This window comes from Cyprinodon variegatus, unplaced genomic scaffold (genome assembly GCF_000732505.1).
Source record: "Cyprinodon variegatus isolate N-32 unplaced genomic scaffold, C_variegatus-1.0 Scaffold1144, whole genome shotgun sequence".
Taxonomy (NCBI): Eukaryota; Metazoa; Chordata; class Actinopteri; order Cyprinodontiformes; family Cyprinodontidae; genus Cyprinodon; species Cyprinodon variegatus.
The window spans coordinates 37,027-57,365 of record NW_015151597.1 but is presented as its reverse complement, the minus strand read 5'-3'; the positions used below and the strand labels follow the sequence as shown (position 1 = coordinate 57,365).

Sequence of the window (20,339 nt, the reverse complement as noted above, 5' to 3'; positions counted from 1 at the left end):
GGGGTGAGTAGAAAATGAAGGCTAATCATGTTTTGGGTGTACTATTCCTTTAAGTTTTCTCAGTTTATTTTTTCCTGTGGCAAGCAAACAGAGAAAGACAAACATTTCCTCCACGCTTCTCTTGCGCTGGTAAAAAACAAAAAAAAACAACAAAAAAAACCATAAGCTCACCTACATGCATGCTGGTCCTACCATTGATGGCCTATTTATAAAAATAATTTAAGCAAATTAATCATTACTAACCAAAATGAAAGGAACATGACTAAATAACAAAAAAATTAAAAAACAATCTCTTAACAGATATCATACAACAAAAGTAAAATAAACTTAGCTAGATTATGCACAAAAAGAAAAAAACTTGGTAATTAACAAAAAATAACTGGCTCCTACAGTATTTATGTATTTGAATTGAAAACTGATCTTAATGATACATTTTTTTTATCTATCTATCTATCTATCTATCTATCTATCTATCTATCTATCTATCTCAAATGTTATAAAAATGCAAAGTTGTGCTCTGCAACGTCAAAAAGTAGATTATTCATGATTCGTCAAGTTTTGTGCTTTTTAATTCAAAACAAACAGCTATGGAAGTTCAGTAGTTATATTTCCCACAGCTGTGAATGCATCTTTTTTTTCCTTGACAGTCATGAACCCGGCTGGATTCAGCTTCAAACAGACCTCGCGGACAAACTTGAAGTCTTTGAAGTGGAGCTTGATCTTCCGAACAAAGACACTTTCAGCTCCGCCAGGTAACTGAGTCACCTGCGTCTCTCTATAGGAGACGATCCTGCAACTTCAGCATTGTGGTTAAATACTAGGCTGCATATATTTAACACTGATTGAACGCCGGTATTTTTCAGTCAAGTGTGTCGGATATAATCTTCCGCCTCCTAAAATAACAGGTGGGTGCTGCTGCTGCACCAAGAAGGCGTGAAAAGTTCATATCAGCCTTAATAAAGATTAATTTATTATTAGTACTGTGTTTTTAAAATGAGTCTAGAAAATAACTCTTTGCAGTAATTAGTCCAAATAAATCCTCCGAAGTTGTTTATTTTTGTAGAATTCTGATCTAAATCAGGATCTTACCTCTTGTCTATCTTGTCCAGTTTACTCGTAATTTCCTGAAAGGTTTTTTCTTCCCTTCACAGACACCTTGCAGCAGTCCAGTTATTACATAAACAGAGATCTCAAGGGTAACTCTAGTTTTATTCCCCCCGACACCCCATGCTGCGCAAAGGTGGGACTTTGCTCTGTCTCTATCTTGAGATGGCGAAAGCATCATAAAGTTTCTGCTCTGTGCAAACTGAAAAAAAAAATACAGCCGTGAAACATGAAGTAGTGACTAATGAGGTCAGGTTCAGGTTCTTTTCATTGAAGCTTTTACAAAAGAAGTCAAGTCTGTGTGCTGTAGTTGTATCTTAAAGGTACAAAGCAGTGGTAAACTTATTTCAAGCTTTCAAAACTCACACAAGGAGAAAAGACAATTAGAAGAAATTTATTGATATAATTACTTTGTCAGGCTGCTCAGTGGCGCAGTGGGTAGCACTGCTGCCTTGCAGCAAGAAGGTTCTGGGTTTGATACCCAGCCCAGGGTCTTTCTACATGGAGTTTGCATGTTATCCCTGAGCATGCTTGGGTTCTCTCCGGGTACTCTGGCTTCCTCCCACAGTCCAAAAACATGATTGTTAGGTTAATTGGCTTCTCTAAAGTCCCCTTAGGTGTGAGTGTGTGTGAATGCTTGTTTGTCTCTGTGTTGCCCTGCGAGGGACTGGCGACCTGTCCAGGGTGTACCCCGCCTCTTGCCCATTGGCTGCTTATCCCGACCCCACTTGGGATAAGTGTGCTGGAAAATGGATGGATGGATGGATGAATTACTTTGTCTTTGGTGCTCAGACCTCGGCAGGAAACATAGCACTTAATTTTGATAGATATGCATGAACAGGAGCAAAGAACAGGGCTGTTTCACCCACAGGCAGTGGAGTGGAGATAGATGGAGTTGGTCGGTCTGTAGACTGCTGGTTAGCGAGACGGTCTGCTGAGCTTTATGCGGAGTAGAGACTGACACGGGAATGGATTTTCACTCCTGTCCCGTCCCACTCCCACAGAAAAAAAATTGTGTCCCTTCCCACTCCCGGGCCAGAGTAGAAATCTAAATCCTGTCCCGTCCCACTCCTGGTGAAATTACTCCCACTCCCATCCCGCTCCCATTCAGAATGACTCCCGCTCCTGCACCACTGCCATTCTTGTTGTTTTCATTAAGATTTCTGCCAATACATTGAATCTGAATTTCTTTTGAGCGCGGGTGAAAAACTCAGAGCGGAAGCACTGTTGGTTTTTGGGTCATGTAGTTTTTTTGTCTCGCATTATAGTGTAGGCTTTAAGGAAAAAAACTACAAAATGGCGGCGCCAGTACTGGATTTTTTTTTCTTGCTATTTTATTTTATGGCATCGATCCTATTTATTTTTTTTGTTTTGTTACTATTGGATTGCTCCCGCTCCCGTCTGCTCCCGTTTATGTTTAATCCTGTACTGTCCCAATCACGTGATCGTTACTAATACTGACTCCCATCCCACGGGAATCCCACGACCCGTGGGATTCCCGAAAAAATGTCAGTCTCTAATGCGGAGGTCCAGTGGACTGCGTGAGCTGATACCAGAGCTTCACTCAGGGACCTGGAAGATGGAAGTCCAGTTGGATAACACGGGTTGAGAGAACATGCCCATGATGAGCAAGCATGAAGCGACAGTGGAGAGGAAAAACTCCCCGTTGGGAAAAAACCTCTGGCTGAACCAGGCTCAACATGGCGGTCTTCTGCTGGACCGGTTTAGATGAGACAGGGAAGGCAGTAAGAGTCCTTCCGGACTCTTACTCCCTTACTGGCTCTGATGAAGCTTAAGCTATGAAGGTAGAGGAGGGGCTGGAGGTGGGTTGAAACGGTGTTATCTGAATTAAGTCACAGAGCGCATCACCGCCTGTGCACAGGATCAGACAGGTGCGTACCGGAGGCCTTTTAAGATGAACTTTGGATGCCGATTGGCTTTTGTTGAGGTGTGGTTCAAAGATGATTGGCTGTGTCTCAGGTAGTTCTATGAAAAAATCAATGAGTTTCTTCAGTTCCGCCTAGGCTCCATTTAAATGCACAACAAAAAGATAGAAGAATGATGCATGGATTGACAAGAATTGAATCCAAAGCTTTAAACAAAGCACTTTTTATGTGTCAATTATTAATCTTATCTGCTGGCATTAGTAAACATTGTGGTCAACTTTGAAAAGTTTCTAAACAAATTATTTTTGGTTGACTTTGATTGCTCTCATACCAGTGATCGCTTTTAGAACTTCAGTCTTTTTCCTTCCTTCCTTTTTAAGCTCTCAATCTGATCTAATTTCATAAATATACGTTTAACACTCCTGAAACAATAGCTAACTGTTCCAAAAAAAATAAATAAATAAATAAAAACAATCCACTGGACTTTGCTTTAAAGTTTGAAGATGTTTCGCTTCCCATCCAAGAAGCTTTTTCAATTCAAAATTTCAGGAGCGTTGCGTTTTGTATTGACAAAGCTTCTTGGATGGGAAGCAAAACGTCTTCAATGTTGGAAACAAAGTCCAGTGGATTCTTTTTCCATTTTCTCCTTTTTTTTTGGGAATGACTATGACCTGGATGACGGAGAATCTTCATCAGCAATAGATTGATGTATTCTAAATCTCACTGTTCTGAAAAGATGTGCAGAATTTGCCACTGTAGTCGCTCCTCAGGTAGCCTGAACTTAGTGTGTTTTTCTTAGCCCTCTTCAGGTTTTTATACTTTCAAAGGTTTTCATATATTTTCTCTACCAAACATGGACAAAGGAATTAGTTGTAAAAGTAAATTTCCCTGTTCCATCAATTTAATTACTATTTTTCCAACAGCTAATTGACTCAAAATAGCTCACCGTTTGTTCAAAAGCATGATAACCCATTTAATAACGTGACCATCCAAGAAAGGGAACTTTAAATTTGTCATCACAGGTGTCCATATGCAGAATGAATAACCTTGTCATATCTACAGAGCAACACATTAGAATTAGTTTTTTTTTTCACTCTTTTTTTTTTTGTGCTAAATATTTAGCAACATGAACTTGTTGGAAAAGTCCGTTTAGATTGACTAGCAGTGAGAAATATTGCTTTTATATTAAATCATGGCTCCAGGGTGCACAAGGCTAATTACTGTGGATATTTCCTACAGCTCAGGCTTCTTCGCAGCCTTTGTAATAATCAATGAGCCCTGTTGCAGTCAATTAGAATGTAATTGGATTTTGTGTATGTCTGAGGTGGAAAAAAGCGCATTTGAGCACTCATAAAAGGACTTAGTTTCGTTTTTAACCGCTATACTGAACCTGAATTTGGTTCAAGAGAAAAAATTAAATGTTCATGCAGCATGGCCTTTGTATTTTACTCTAAAGGACAATAATTATAGCCATGTCATTTCAAAACTGTCGGTATTCTTTTCCATTTTCCTCATTCCTGAACAGTCAGCTGGTAGGTTACCATGGCAAAAGTACTGAGGAGCAGGAGAGAGGTTGAGTTTTTCTCTTAAACAGGGAGCAAAGGCTTTGCCAACAGAAACAAGCTGTCAGATCAATTTTAGCTGATGCTGGTGGCATTAGCAGATGATGATGAAAATCAGTAATATGGATCACATTTGCCGTTTTTTTAAAGAATCATTAACTTTATTTTAGCTGGACAAAGAATCCTACAATGTTTTTATCAATCATGGGTGCGGGGCATCCAGGGTAAACCACGTCTGGTACTTCATCTGAAAAAGCGCACATCTACCACTATCCGGTAGACTGCCTGCCTTCAAAATGGTTCAAAGTCTTCACTCTTTAAGTCGACCCATTAATGAGTAAAAGAGAATCATGCAAGCACCAGACAGGGGAATAAATCAACAATGAACAAAACCATCTCAAATGTATTTCTGTTTCTATTGATGTATCCTCCAAAAGCAACATTGACCTTGCCATCCCTATACAGAAGATGTTGTTATTCAGTCTCTAGAAACCCTTTTTACTTGTCACTGCATCATCTTTCTTCAATTTTTTTTTCCTGTCTCCCTTTACTTTTTAATTAAAACTGACACCAAGTACAAAGTATGCATCACCTATCAGTTTTCCTGCTAATGAAAACTCTTATTGTTTGACAGATAGTTTTTTGTGTTGCGTTTGTTTTTTAGATGATTATGTTGATTGGATGTAATTTATCTGTGTAACCTTTATATCTGTGTAGGACTAGAAAGATCTTTTCTTTCTCACATATTCAGATCATTGACTTTATACAACTGTTGTCATGTATATTCATGGCTGGTATGGTTTGGTTTTTTGCTCAAAGGAATTCTTATTGGTTAACTTCTTGTTTTCTACTTACAATTCATTCCTCCAGTGGTAAACTGTACCTTTCACTTACATAATTTGCTGCTTCTTTCTGTCCCTTTTGCTTTGACATGTTTGGGCAAGAAAGCCTTTGTTCATTCAGCTTCCTCCTCCTCTTGGAACCTCCCTCAGTAATCTTTAAAAGTAGGTGAACTTATCTTATCAAGTTTTTTACTCGAAGGTACAAGTTCCCAAGGCCAATTCAATAACCTTAATATTTTCCATAATTTTTCTTTTAACTATGTAACTTTGTTGTGTTTAATTTAATGTTACCTCTTGGCTTGGACTTTATTGGAAAAAGAGGTTTTTAATCTCAAAGGGACTGTCCTCAAGGTTAAATGAAAATGAAAACATTTAGACAGGAATATTGCTCCTTTAGTGCCGGAGCTATGGTGATACTCGAACAGGTCAGACCTAAGTGGCTTAACAAACAAAAGCCCCATTCCTCAGCCACAAGCTCTGGGCTGAAAATGGCTTAAAAGTAGCCAGTGTTCTAAATAAAACTTTGAAACACTGAAGGTCTTTCTTTAGCTTATTGCTCAAGATCACTCGAAAGGATTACAAACAGTTGGAGTACCGGAAAGTTGACAAAAGAGTGGAAAAGAAGTTCTGTAAAATACAAAGTAGGATCTCACTTATGCTATTCAGATGAAGCAGAGTTGGAAAAACATGTCTTGATAGGCCCTCCTTTGGTTTACAACGAGAACATGCAATCTCCTTTACCCTGCTAACATTGAAGTGCAATTAATTTAAGTTTAAGGGTTTATTTTACAGTGTACGATTTGAAAAACACTCTGTTTTAAAAATAGGTAATTTATGCAATCCTTTTCTAATATGCCCTTCCAAAAACTAAATTAGGACCCCCAATTCAGGAACCACTGATTTAAAACAATGTCAGGAAAATATTCTTTCTTTTGTAACATACCATTTAATAATACTTCCTTCCAAACCTCCCACTCTTTAGTAAATATACTACTTCTTACTCTTGAGCTTGCAGGTTTTTATTCTGCTCACCAATCTGGCAGGTTTAGCCTATTATCAGTTTTCTGATATTCAGACATTTTATGGAATGTATTAAAAAGAGGAGAGTCTAGGATTCAGAATTAACTACATTCTTCTGACATTCTTCATTGTACAAACATCCCACAAACGTACCTTAATATGTGCTTTTTTTCTATATTCAAATCATGAACCTATTAAAAAACAGTATAATAATAACTGAAATTGTTATAACATATGTATATCCTGTGTGTACTTTATCAGATTAAAAATTCGGGGAAAAAAAAAACGTTTTTTATTAAATTTATTAATTATTTATTTGCTGGTTAGTGCTGCCTGTTGAAGGAGCCTGCACCCATCCATTGAAAGTTATATTTAGACACCAACCTCTCTAATACCCTGTATGACTTTGGCATGTGTAGGATATGGTCAGATCACAAATAAAGTTCTGATATATATGGGACACCACATCAAGTATAAGAATTCATCCATCTGGATGGTTGCTAAAGCCAACAATTTAAAGGAAGAATCAAAAATATCATAAAAAAGCCAAAAACATCACACAGAAAGACCCAACTGAGATTTGAACCAAACACTTAACAGTTCCAACCTATGCCCCACCACTTTATGCATCATTCTAAACAAATGTATAAAAATATAATAGGTTTGTGCAAAAGCAGGTCACACAAAAATGTTTAGTATGTAAATCCATAGACATTTAGAGTGGTTCTAGATTTAAAGTTTTCAATCATCATTACTCCTAAATGCTTCATGCATGAGTTTTGCAATGTTTTGCTTCAGCCAAATAATTTCTCTGATTCTGGAACTTGGAGCTGGTTGGCAGGATGTGGTTGCCTGGTTTCCTCTGGAATTATAGATCAAAACTGCAGCAGAAATCATTGCTCCACAGGAGGAAAGTTTTGGCACATTGAAACAAATAAACGTGTTATCAAAAGTGATTGTTTTGTTGAGACCTCTGGGAAATAGAATTACATTTTAGGGATTTCAGTTGTGCAAAAAAAAAAAAAAAAATCTTCAAAAACCCATTTTTGCCGAAGTGATGAGGATTTTAACACTCTAGTGCAAAATATATTTTAATATCTACAAAGTGGATAGCCCCATAGGGAAAGAAAGAAAAAATCATTTCCAGTCTCATTAGTCTTTTCTGCTTTGATATATCACCGTTATTGTACCAGGCAGTAGGAAACAGATTTACTCCAGAGTTTATGAGCACAGAGAATGAGCTGTTATATCTAAAGAGCTTTTGACAAGTACAAATCATCCTGATAGTTATAAAAGTGGTCATGATTACTCTGCTGGGGATGGCGGTGTGCTGTGCTCTCTGTGTCACGTTCCTGCTGCGATTGCCTGACATGCACCTTAAATTTATGGCGGGGAGGCAGGGTCCAGTCTGAGCTGCAGTGGAGTAATCCTCTTTACGTAACTGCTCAGAAATCACCTATAAGCGCACAAAGCGCTCAGGAATTTAATTTGATTTTTCATGATCTGTTTATCTGAAATGTCAGCTTTCAGTTTATGATTAAACACTGTCTAGAGATAATGATCATATACGTGTGCACTTAGACTAACTTAGACTTTACGAGTTGCACCTTTATAAGCTCAGACATTATTAAACAGACATAAAGCCTCAGAACATTTTAAGTTTTGTTTGATTTGATCCACAGCCATTGGGGAAAGTTTAAAGAAATGCAACATGTGGCTAGCTGGAGATAACTATTATAGTGATAAAAAGATTTCAGCGCCGATCTTTGAGCAGGAAGTCTTTTTAGTATTTATTGTGTTTCTCTCTCAGATGTATTATGTGTGTGTGTGTCTTTGTGTAAGTGTGTGTTCATGTCTGTTTTAGCTGGGGTGTGATAGATGATGTCCTTGCTCTGGTCTCTGCTTTGTTATTGCCTCTGCGTGGGGGTGTCTGATGTCTAACTAAGCATAAATATAAAGCCTCTGCCATCTTCTTAACATCTTTGTATTCTCAAAGGGATCTTTTAGCGTCTTTCAGTAATAAGGATAGCACACTTTTTTTGTAATAGAAAAAAAGTGCTCTTTTTTAGTTAAAAATAGATTTTTACCCTAAAAGTATACAACAACTTAACAATATGTAATATTAATGTGGAAGAAGTGTAGTTAAGTATCCCCATAGAATTGCTGTATGGAAATAATAATAGAAATATGGTTTTCTGACCATAGCTAATTGTTTTGTTGTGGTCTTGTGGACATTTTTGAGATTTCACATCTTAAAGCATCCTTAACATTTCTCATTTATAATAGGTATCTTAGTATGACTCATGCAAAGTTATCCCTTTGGAGGTATTTAAGGGCAGGAGATGATGGGCCTCTGTTACTTCTGAAGGATTTTACATTCTATCACAGGGCAAATGTGTCGAGCTTATGGTTAGATTTTTGTTTTATTTATATTAGCTATTCATATTTTTTAAAATTTGGATCCCTATTCTTCCTTTATAATGACTGATTACTAACCATTTTGAAAAAGTCTAAGCCTCTCTTCCTTCTTTAGGAATTTGATGTCTAGTTATTGTGCTTGCCTTTCATCAGAGTCTCACTTGTGCCACAGGCGTTTAGTCCGTCCAGTCATCATAAAAAAGAGGCTCCCTCCTGGTCTGTTAGAGTTTTCTTATGAATAATGTATTCATCATCTGAAGCTGCAGACGTGTCTCACTGTGTGTTCAGAGATGCTTGACTTTCACACATCTCTGCTGGAATGAGGATGAATCAAGAGCTTGTCTTGGCTATCAGACGCTGTAGGGAATATCTTTGTAAACATAAAATGAAATAGAGAGGGTATTTCTCCTGCTAGGTATTTGCTTTGGAGGCCTAAATTAATGTTGGCGTCTTCCCTAATTATCTAAAGTAAAACTGTAAACAAAAACAAAGTTCCCCTCTTCAATTTTGTATTTTTCTCACTTGTTTTCCATGGAATGGAAGCCTCAGCAGCTGCAGACTGCAGAATTTACTTATTTTTCAAGGAACTGTTCAGAACTAAATTTGAGAACTGCTAGATTTGCTTTAAGGTTGCAAACTCAAACACTGACTGATTTTGGTATCCAATAATCTAGTAAGGATTTGTTTATATGGAGAACTGTGTTGACTCTGTAAATTTTGTTGGTTTAACTTAAACTTAGACAACTTTTATTGTTTCGTTTTGTACGGCTTTCATGACATTTCCATTCCTTAAAGTGCAGCAGTGATCAAATGTAAACAGTATGGGAGAAGAAAAAAAAATATGGATGAAAACCATTAAAAAAAACATGTTTTTATTTGAGCTCAGTGCAAGGGGCTTTGTGGTTCTGCAAAGCAGGAGCTGCATCTGTAGTTGGCATTGTCTCCAGTTCCACTTTCACTTCGCTGTGTTATTCATTCTGTTCCTGGTGTTTATGGACAAAATATCAATATGTACTTTGTTTTATTGTTACTTTTACTTTCCAATACAATTTAACCTAATTTATAAAGCATTTTGAGTGCTGATATAATAAGCTCCTTTGCATTGCCTGTTTATGTTTAAACTTTGGCACGTTATGTGAGGCAGAACCTTGCATGCTAAAAGTTTGGTGCAACTGTGATTTAAAAGGTGGTTTTATACATAATTTTAGCTTTTTTATAAAGCTTTTTTATTTTATGTTCTTTTTTTGTATTTATGCCAATTTTGGTTTTTAAGGTGTGTTCACACTTTTAGCATAAAACCCCTCTAATGTTTAATAAAAGAGACCCCTGAAAGTATCATAAAGGAAAAGCTTATGTCTGAGTTTACTTTCTAAAAGCTAAAGAGAGCTAAAAATATTTTTTCTTTTAAAAACAAACAAAAAAAAAAACTTGTAAGGGGTTTACTGCAACTTGTTAAAATTAAAATTAATACTCTAGGCTATTTAACTGGGTCTCTTTATGGGTTTATTATGTATCATATTCATTTTATGATGTCCAAAACAATTATCTTCTTTTAAAATAAACTAATAAATGTTATGTTCATAAAGCAGGACTAGAGTATCAAATGTTTTGTTGTAGTAATTTGAAATAATACATTTCCACCCATTTTTATTTTGATGTCTTTATTGTCTAAGGTCCTAGTGCCTTGTTATATTTACATAAGCATATTGATTAGATAGTAGGTATTACGTGTAAAGAAAACAGGTTTCCCTGCCACTAGTAACGGATGGCAGTGATTGCTTTGAACACAGGGAGAGCTGTCAGAGTGATGATTTGTAAAAGTCAGCTCAGCACAAATGGTCAGATTAGAAGGAATCTGGGGGTCCTCCGAAATCCCTGGAGACCACAGTGCCATCACACTGATGGGATCCCCTGCAAAGATCACTCATGCTAGACTCCATTAGCCAAAGACACCCGTCCACATGTCAGTGAGTGAACAAAGACACACATTTTCACCTGACACTAAAAGAGGAATGCAAGCAGCTATAAATTATGTTTAGGTAAACCCAGCCTGACACAACAAAAGGCTTGTGTAATCCATTAGTTGTGTAACTTCCAAAATGGCATTTTATGTATCACTTGATTTTAGTGTTAGACCTCTTATATATTATTAATTAATTATATCCATAGGAAAATACATGAAGTTATGAATACATGTGAATGTCTAGCCATGGCTGGTTGACAATATTTGAGAAATTCTTTATTTCCTTGTGTCTGATCAGATTTGTCTAACTACAAAACTGGGTATGATTTCCCTAATGTCGGATATGAATCGGTTTCCACCTGCTGTTGCAGTGACATCATGGTATTGATTCCACAGACTTCTGCCACGGGAACCTGAGCCATATTTCCCGGAGCTGCCTGATGATAAGCCGGGAATCAAACCCCTGGAGGAAACAGTATACCAGCAGCGTCAGACACTTCATGGTTAAAGGTTTGTCACATTATTTTCATAGCAATCTCCTGAAATGGCTCTTCAGTGATCGTCTCTATGACGCCTCTCATAATGTCCTTGCCCTTACCTTCCTCAGTGGGACTCACACTGTGTGATTGGATAATAAAACCTCCTCCTTGATCTCATAGAGACAGAAAGCTGTTTTGTTTTTTTCATGTGAGCTGGCCTATAATTAGGACCATAACAGCTTGTCATTTGCATTCACATGTTCAGGTGAGTGGATGAAGGATACAACCCTGAAAGTTTAATAATAGTTCTATTGAAAATACGATGTCACATAGGAGAAATTCTTCTATTAAATATTTTGAATAATTAATATAGATTTCTTGTATGCAATAGTTTTATTTTCTCCTACTTGGAGGAATTTAAATTCTCTTTGCTTAACCATTAAGTTGGGATTTACCCATTTTACCCCCTTAGGGATATCAAACAAAGACATTATACAAGATGTTTCCTTCAAGATCTGATCCAACTTTGTTTACTCCTGCAAGGATTTTCTCAAATGAAAGCAAAAGCAGCACAGCAATGCCGTTAGTCTGGACACTAACATGCCTATGGCCTTTGTTGTTAAAGAAAAACAATTATGAGTTTCACTTTCCTTTTTATTATAGCATTCAATCTGTTATAAGATGTTTTGGTTTTTACATTTTAATACACTGAGAGTCTTGAAATTATGCATGTAAGTAAAGCTTGTGCCTCATAATATAACTGAGGCTCAAAACATTGGTCCACAAATGTACTCTCTGATTTCTAACATTAAAAAAAACTAGATAAAACTATTAATCATAATGGTTTTCTTCTCTTCCAAGAAAGTAGCTTGATTCCATATTACATGCAACCAGTTCTATTTTTTTTTTTCTCCAGAGAATCTATAATAATGTTCTTTTCCACAGTTGAGTAGTTTTTCTGTACGACAACATGTTGAATTTGCTGTTCATTTTCTGTAACATTTGTTAGGATTCTTGGCAGCTAGTGGCTGGTTTAATATCACACGTCATCGCTCATGCTGTCATCAGATGCTATCATGCAAATGTTCTCTGCAGTGATTTGCATCTCGGCTTGCAACACCAATCAATGCTCCATCGCTTGTTTTCTCGCCTGTGTTCACCGCTTAGGCCCACAGTGACTCCATTTCCCTCTGTGATCTCGTCTAACACTTGACTATATTTCACAAATAAAACCTTGGCTTCGGAGAGGTGCAGGAAAATATCTCTTTTTCAGCTGCTTTCCTGTGCAGACTGCTTACTGATTGACAGGTAGAATCCCTGAAAGCCTTCTGCTGACATGTTATTGCTCTGGGTCAGGAGCTCCAAACAGGAGTTAGCCTCCATACTCCCCCTCATATCTACTGTTTGCTGCTTTTTTTCTGAGCACTATCTTGCAGCGTTATAAGATTTTGCTCCTTGCGCTGAATTATTGACTTCGTCTGGAGACCCATGTGACTGAGCTGGTTGCATGCTGCTGACTGCCTACAGGAGGACAAAGCTTTTGTTTCTCTTGAATTCTGAAGCAAAATATTAAGATCAGGTCTGAGGAAACCAAACATGCATCATGTGGAGAGAGTTCATTTTATTAATGTGTTTACAATATTTGAACACTTTTTGGAATGGCTCCCTAGTTACTGTTTTTTTCTTAATAAAATCATCCAAACGGGGGTCAGAAATTTGACGTAATATATTATTGGTTTTGTTTTAAAAGAAGGTTCAGTCCTCATAGTTGGCTCACAGAAAAAAAAAAAATAGTTTTAATGAAAATATATTATTTTCAAAATGTATATATTGAAAACCTAGATTACCCCCTTGTTTGTTTGTTTACAGTTTCTACACCAGCTATGTTTTGTACCTTTTTTGGCAATTGCTGATTTGATAGATGTGCAAGCATTGATTTTTTTAAGTTTTGTGCAGTCCAAGTAGAAATACAATCACATGTAAAGAGATAAAGCTTTGTTATTCAACACCTGCATGTCAATGAGTGCAAAAGACTCATGTGTTTGCTTCACTTGAACTTTTCAACTGTGAATTTTAAATTATTTTATTACAAGAATAGGTGCAAGTAAATACCAAAGGCAGTTTCAAAATTATTTAATTTTTCGATGTAAGTTTTTTAAATTTCAGACTGGAAAAAAATGTAAGTGCTTAAAGGGGTCCTAGAATGATTCTATAGGGTATTTGGTGCTGGTCCTTAAAGGAATAGTACACCCAAAACATGATTAGCCTTCCTAAAAGCGCGCGCCTGCGAGTTCACGAGCCTACGGAAACTGCGGCAGACCAAGCCAGATGAAAGTGCACATTCAACGTCTGCTCTTGATAATGCAAGCGTAGAAGAAGAAATTTGCTGTTTACCTGTGCAAAGAAAGAAACAAGGAAAGAAAAATGTCTGAGGACTTCAGTGTTGAGGAAGAGCATGAGTTCTTTGCCGAGCTGAATGCGCACTTTCATCTGGTTTGGTCTGCCGCGGTTTCCGTAGGCTCGTGAACTCGCAGGCGCGCGCTTTTAGGAGATCCTATACACTACTGTTTATGCTCTAAAAACATTCTAAATGACTTCGTTTCGAGTAAATTCTGGATGCTACCCACTCAGGACACTTGGAATACATTGGACGAGCAGTATGGAGGAATATTGACACGTTTTTTGTGGACTTTTATGGACCTTTCTGCCTCGGGCACCATAGACCTCCATTATTTGAATGTCAGCAGACAGCAAGAAGCCTCCCAGATCTCCAGATGCATTTGAGATATCAAAAAAGTACTCCAGAGTGTTGTTCAGCATGGGGGTGAGTAGAAAATGAAGGCTAATCATGTTTTGGGTGTACTATTCCTTTAAGGTCTCAAAATAGGTAGTGTAACATTGGTTTGGTGGGAAATGGCATATTTGCTCTTCTATGAGCCCTAATGCAAGCCTGGTTAAAAGAGAATGAACGTCCTTTTATCTATGCTCATGAATATTTAGATGAGCTGTGCGCTGATTGGTTTACAATGAGCAAAGCTACTGAGCAAAGACGCATCATAGCAACAAGCATTCACCTCCTGAAACATTGAAATTGTCGATATGGTAGGGTGACCAGACGTCCTCCTTTTCCCGGACATATCCTACTTTTCAATGTCGGGGGGGAATTTCAAAATCGTCCAGGATTTTGGTCAACTGCAGTGCAACTACCACCCTGCCCCTCCTCTGGCTGAGGACGGGCGGCTCATGGCTCTCTGCTGAGGTCCGGTCCAGTCAGCGGCCCAGCAGTCAACACTTCATTTTTTTTTATCACAGTTTTGCATTCTATGACCCCTTCAATAAATTAATAATTAACCAGGGATTTATTTATTTATTTATTTATTTTTTTTTAAATCAAACTTACCAAAACCAGGCCTAGATGAATCTTAAAAATATTAACCTTTCTGCCAGCATGAAATTGGTTAGAATATATTATCTAAAGTAATTCAGGAACATATGAGAATAACGTGATTGACATCCCTTTGAAAAGCATTTATGTGGTTTTAGGACTATAACGAACCATAGTGAGGGCAATTGTTCACAAATGAAGAAAACACATTTCACAGAAGGACCTACTGTACCTACCAACATTACATCAGCAATGCATTTGGATTCCTCCAGCAGGATAAAGGAGAATCCAGAAAATATCTAAAGAACTGGAGACCTCGCTGATATCATTTAAGGTTAGTACTGTAGGTCAGTCACTTAGACCCTTCTTATTTTCCCTAAAAACTTTTTGATAACCACAAGGCTTTCCTTTACCTTACTGTATGCGTTTATAAACAAATGTGATCTATTTTAAAGCTGCATTTCTAGTTGCATCTTCCATTTAGTGAACGTAGCAATTTCAGGAAAAGCATACCCTACCAACAATCGAAAATAAAGGGTGGTTCCTAAAAATCCTATATAAAGAACAAAACAAAAGTCAGTTGTTGTCATGCATCTGTAGTTAAACTCCGGACTATAGGTGTTTTGATATAATCTAAAAATCTAACCTAAAATAAGGTGTTCATGCCCAAATATACCCTTAAATGGATCTGCATTTGGAACAATTTAGTAAAGAAGAGTGGACCTAAATTTATTTACAGTATCATGAAAGACTCATTACCACAATATTGGAATTACTTACAGTCCTTTAGTGCAAGTAAGAAAGCAGATATTAAGTCTAGAAGGTCAATACTTTTCCCCAAAGGGGCAACATTGTTTTGGTAAACCATTTCCTTTAAATCTACATTGAGTAGTTATGATACATTTAATAGCTATGCTACATTTAAGAGATAAAGAAAAGCATAATTAAACAGAAAAAAAGCAACAAAAGTAGATCTTACTAATAGTTTTATTCCTATTTTGATCAAATAATATTATGTAGAAAAATTCACTGTTCTAGTAGAGGGTTGGTTTTTGTTACCTTACTAAGTGATGAAACAACTAATTTATACAAATTGACTAACATTCACACACTCCCTGACATTTAGCAGCTCAGTGACCTCCAGAATCTGATGGGGTCCTCCTGGAATCCATTTTGATTTTCGGTTTCCTCCTCTTATCTATTTGAATTCAGCAACCTGAGATAGTGCCTGGAAACCGCAGGCTGTGCAGGGGAATGTGGATTCATGTGGCAATGAAGACAACATTGCTGCTGTAGATGAATGCTGCTTCATTGTCCTGAAGTAATTATTCCAGTGACAAGTGTGACACCACCCCTTCGCTTCTGATTGGGGCTTTGAACAGCATTGTGTGGCTCAAGGTTTCCCGTCTGATTTGACTTTACATTGCCTGGAAACCTTGCTATGAAAAGCTGCTTCTGCTGCATGAACAGAGGCGCATGTTGTGAAATTACCTGTTGCTTAGGAACCAATGTGACTTCATGCATGGGAGCACATTTTTGTCAAGGTCTTTTAGCACAAGAATTTTCCACTAATTTTCCTGCCACTGATATTTTCCATTAAGATGCTTGTTAAAGCCCTGTTCATATTTTAAAGAGATATAACTGCTGTGTTTTAACTGAAATGATGAAATGGTGTTTTTGTCTTAAAAAAAAAAAAGTTGTTGATAAAAATGAGTGTACATGTCATTTAAACTTTTGCATTTCGAGTCCTAAATTGTTGTTATAAATATTTATGTAAAATTTGAACCGTATATCACATTAATTGAACTGAAAGTGTTTAAAAGTATATAGATTTAAGAAATTAAAGAAAAAGCCAACAACATGTTCAGAATGGTAAAGATCTTTATAATGATTAAATCTTTTAATATATACAGGCAAATCTTAAAATGGTGTAAATGTCATATAATTTGACCTAATGGGAGAAAATATTGGAAAACCGAAAAATGCATAAAGTGCAAGATGCGTAAATTGAATAAAGAAAATGAACATGCATAAAGAAAATTAAAAATAGATTAAAAAAAAGGAAACCCCTTTTTTAGCAACATTTTTTACCTACTGTGGAAGCGTTTGTTTCAATTTTCACAATTCACCCATGATCCTTTATACCAGGCTTCCGTTTCTCCTTTTTTTTTTCTTCCCTTTTTTAATAAAACAATTCTCATTTTATCTTTATTATTATTATTATTATTATTATTATTATTATTATTATTATTATTATTATTATTATTATTATTATTTAGTATCTTGTGTAAGCCTTGTCATCTTTCCACTTTGTTGCCACTATCACACCGAAAGTTTTCCCACCTTGGGACTATAAGGATGTTTCTATTCTATTCTATTCTATTCTATTCTATTCTATTCTATTCTATTCTATTCTATTCTATTCTATTTTATTCTCACTGAAGGTGGATTGCACATTCTTATAAACTTCTAGATTTCAGAAACCCTGAAATATTAAACTAGGGTAATAAAAGACATCCATGCTTGGATCCATGCTTCCATGCTTGTCTTAATCTTTATGGTTACAACTTATTAAAAATGAATCAGTTTGTGTTTTAGAGGAACAGGAAGGTTGGTGTTGAGACTAATTTTGAAATCTGGTTTTTGCTTTTAAATCATCACAGCTCTCAGCTCACCTTTCAATATTTTTGTAAACATTTGAGCCAGAAATATCTCTACTCTTCTGACAAACATTCCTACTTTTACTAAGTCATTGGATAAATCCATTTAGAGATTTGGCCTTTTTTCTGTTTTAGCTCCTGTGAGCTGCATTTATTAACAACACTATTTTTGCTGATAGAGCTGTGAAACATTTGTGTTTTTATTATTTTGTATGAGTTACATTTAAAATATTCTGTGCTTTTTTTCATTATTTAACTTGAATTATCTTTTTGGTTATTTAGGATGTTTGGGCCTTTTTAACGTACTCTATATTACTTAGTTGGATAAAACATCATTTGTTTTTTTCTGTTGCATTTTTAGGGTGGAAGTATTATGATTCTCACTGACACTTTTACATTTCGAATACAAATCTTCTAAGATAGATTAACTCCTATGTAGAACATTTTCGTTGTTGGTTATTCAAAGACAGCCTAAAAGAACCATCTTGTTTTAATCTCTGAAGGTTGTTCACATTATAAAATGTATACATTTATTGTAAGGTTTAGCTAACATGTTTTAATTACATTATACTTTTTAATTACCTAAAGTTCCACAAAGAAAGTATATATGATTAAAAAAAAGCATTAATGTAAAAATTAAGGGATTTTATGTAGCTTTTCTCATATCATCAATGTAAAGATTAACCCTTACACTCTCAGCAGTGTGGGCTGGATTTCTGTCTGTTGCTCTGAAAAGAAGCTAATCAATCTCTCCTAATTACCCACAGGCAAGAAAAATATGCTGCTGATTAGTGAATACCAGTGAGAGAGCACAGAAACCATGGTCACACACTCTGCCAGATTTGAACTCCTGCTGTGAGGCGGAAAAGCACCGGTCGAATGAAGATGGCAGATGCAGTCCCCATCAGTAGAGGCAGCATTGGAAGGGCAGCAGCACATCAATTGAAGCAGTCCTAAAGCCATAAATATTTCATCTCCAACCAGCTTTGAGGGAGGAGAAGGGGGGGCAGGTCAGCCAGACTCCAGCTGAAGGTTTATAAAAAAAACAGTTCAGGGCTTTCAGAGACAAAGGTACTGTAGCTGCATGTTGGGTCAGGTTAGAGGGGGGAGCATGAAAGGAGTAAAAGCAACAAAAAACTCCTTTGTTTACATTAGATGTACAAAAAAAGCAAAATTAAAAAAAACTGAAATCAGCCCTGAGCATCAGACAGATATTTCTCATGATTAAAGCAGAGTAACAATTGTGAATGTGGAGCTTCTTATAAACAAAAATAAATTTTTCAATGTCATGTTTTCGGGTTTTATCTGCCTTTTACAGATAAGAATCATCTTAAAAGCAAAAAAAAAAAAACATTACTAGAAAAATTACTAAAAATTACTACCCTAGACCATGATTAGTGAATTGCATCTTTTGCCTCTGTCCCAAAATGTGTTCTTTATATGCTGATAAGTAACTTGTTTTTTAAAGGTAAGTGTACTCTGATTGTATTTATAACATTCCAAATGTTTTATGGATTTCCTGGTTGAAACCGACATATGATTTCACAGAAATTAGTTTTATGACACATTTGATCTGAAAAGAAATCCTGCCAAACCTATGGATGAGTCCTTGTCTGCGAAGTGAAGCTCTGCAATTAGGAACATAGAGTGCTTCTCCCTATCCCATAAGTTCACTGTATAGGTCTGCAGAACGGCTGCAACTTTAATCATTCTTGAGTCATTCTTTCTTTGTTTTTTTTTTTCTCGTTTTGCTGAATCTTTTGGTCTGGAAGGTAATAGAGTCTGACATCCCTATCTTTGTTTGAACAGCTCTTCTCATCCTGTATGGATGATGCACCACGAATTAAAGCCACACTGAGTACAAAACCTTACTGGGCACAGATGCAAAACTTTAGTACTGAACTCTGTCTGGGAATAAAATGCAGATCACTGGGGCTTTGATTTAGTATATCTTTTTAGTTTGTCTTCTCACCCACCAATTGAGGTTAACTGGATTTTTTTTATCTAAGTTATTTAAGTAGATGGATATGCTTTTATTTAAATAGTATATCTGCAGCCGTATTTTTGAGGTTGCAATCATGCTAAAAGGTAAACTATCATCCTAGTGTGCAAGCCTTAGCCAAATCTATGGAGAGCCGTTTCAATCAGAATTTAATGAATACTTTTATTATTATATTATTACTAAGTAACTTTACCATGGTTTTACTTCTGAATCACATTTTAGGCTCATGTACAGTTTTCTACCAAACATGACATTTTTTTGTATTGATATAAAATAAGTTGACCAGTAAATCCACCCCCACATGGTGAATGGCAAACTGTGCATAGGACATTTTATTGTTTCTTCAACCTATCCTTGTCTTCTTGATACTACTGGGGTGCTGCTGGGCTCCAAAATGAACACCTATGTCAGCAGGACCTTCCACCTGAGCTCTAGGTCATTGCTGCTCCCCCCAGTTATGATAGGCATTTCTCTGTAGGTTTGCGGCTGTGTTTGTCTCAGATCCTGACAATATGTTAATAACAGGGCTCTGTGAGATCCTAAAAGCTTGGTATATCGTTTTATAATCTTGTGCTTAAGCTTCCAAACAACTGCTCATACAGCTGGTTCAATAATGTTCTCTGTCTAGCCTCTGAAGTGTTTTACTAGGTTTATTTTATAGTATCAGAGTAAAAGATGCTTATTAGAAATGCATACACTATGATTTATGAAACTAATTTAAAATAATAAATTATTTACCTTACAGTTGTTGCCCACTTTGTGTTGGTATTTAAAAACACTAATACAATAAATTAAAGAGTCTCTATCATGCAAAACAAACTTTATTTTAACATTTAATTATGTTATAATGCCATTTTGAATTCTGCACTCTAAACAGCAGCCTCTCTCAGCCGCAGTGGCCATGACAGGATTCAACCCCAATCGCTTCACCTGCCCAGTAAACAACATGCCCACTTTCTCCATTGTTTACCTCATGTGAGTGAAGATGTGAGGCAGAGCGTTATTTTTGCACAAAGCT

At 36.4% G+C, this 20,339-nt stretch overlaps 1 protein-coding gene and 1 long non-coding RNA gene across 3 annotated transcripts in view; one reads left to right on the top strand and one right to left on the bottom strand.

The window, feature by feature from the left end:
- stra6 (stimulated by retinoic acid 6) overlaps positions 1-1,219 on the bottom strand; it is a 25,625-nt gene extending 24,406 nt beyond the window's left edge. For both annotated transcript variants that reach the window (XM_015400753.1, XM_015400754.1), the window contains exon 1: positions 1,090-1,219. The gene's annotated coding sequence lies outside the window, so the exon portion shown is untranslated. The remainder of the gene's footprint in view (positions 1-1,089) is intronic.
- The window catches only part of LOC107101736, a 22,360-nt gene continuing 2,689 nt past the window's right edge, over positions 669-20,339 (top strand). Inside the window, exons 1-2 of the long non-coding RNA XR_001482095.1 lie at positions 669-752; positions 11,192-11,305. This is a non-coding gene — a long non-coding RNA (uncharacterized LOC107101736). The remainder of the gene's footprint in view (positions 753-11,191; positions 11,306-20,339) is intronic.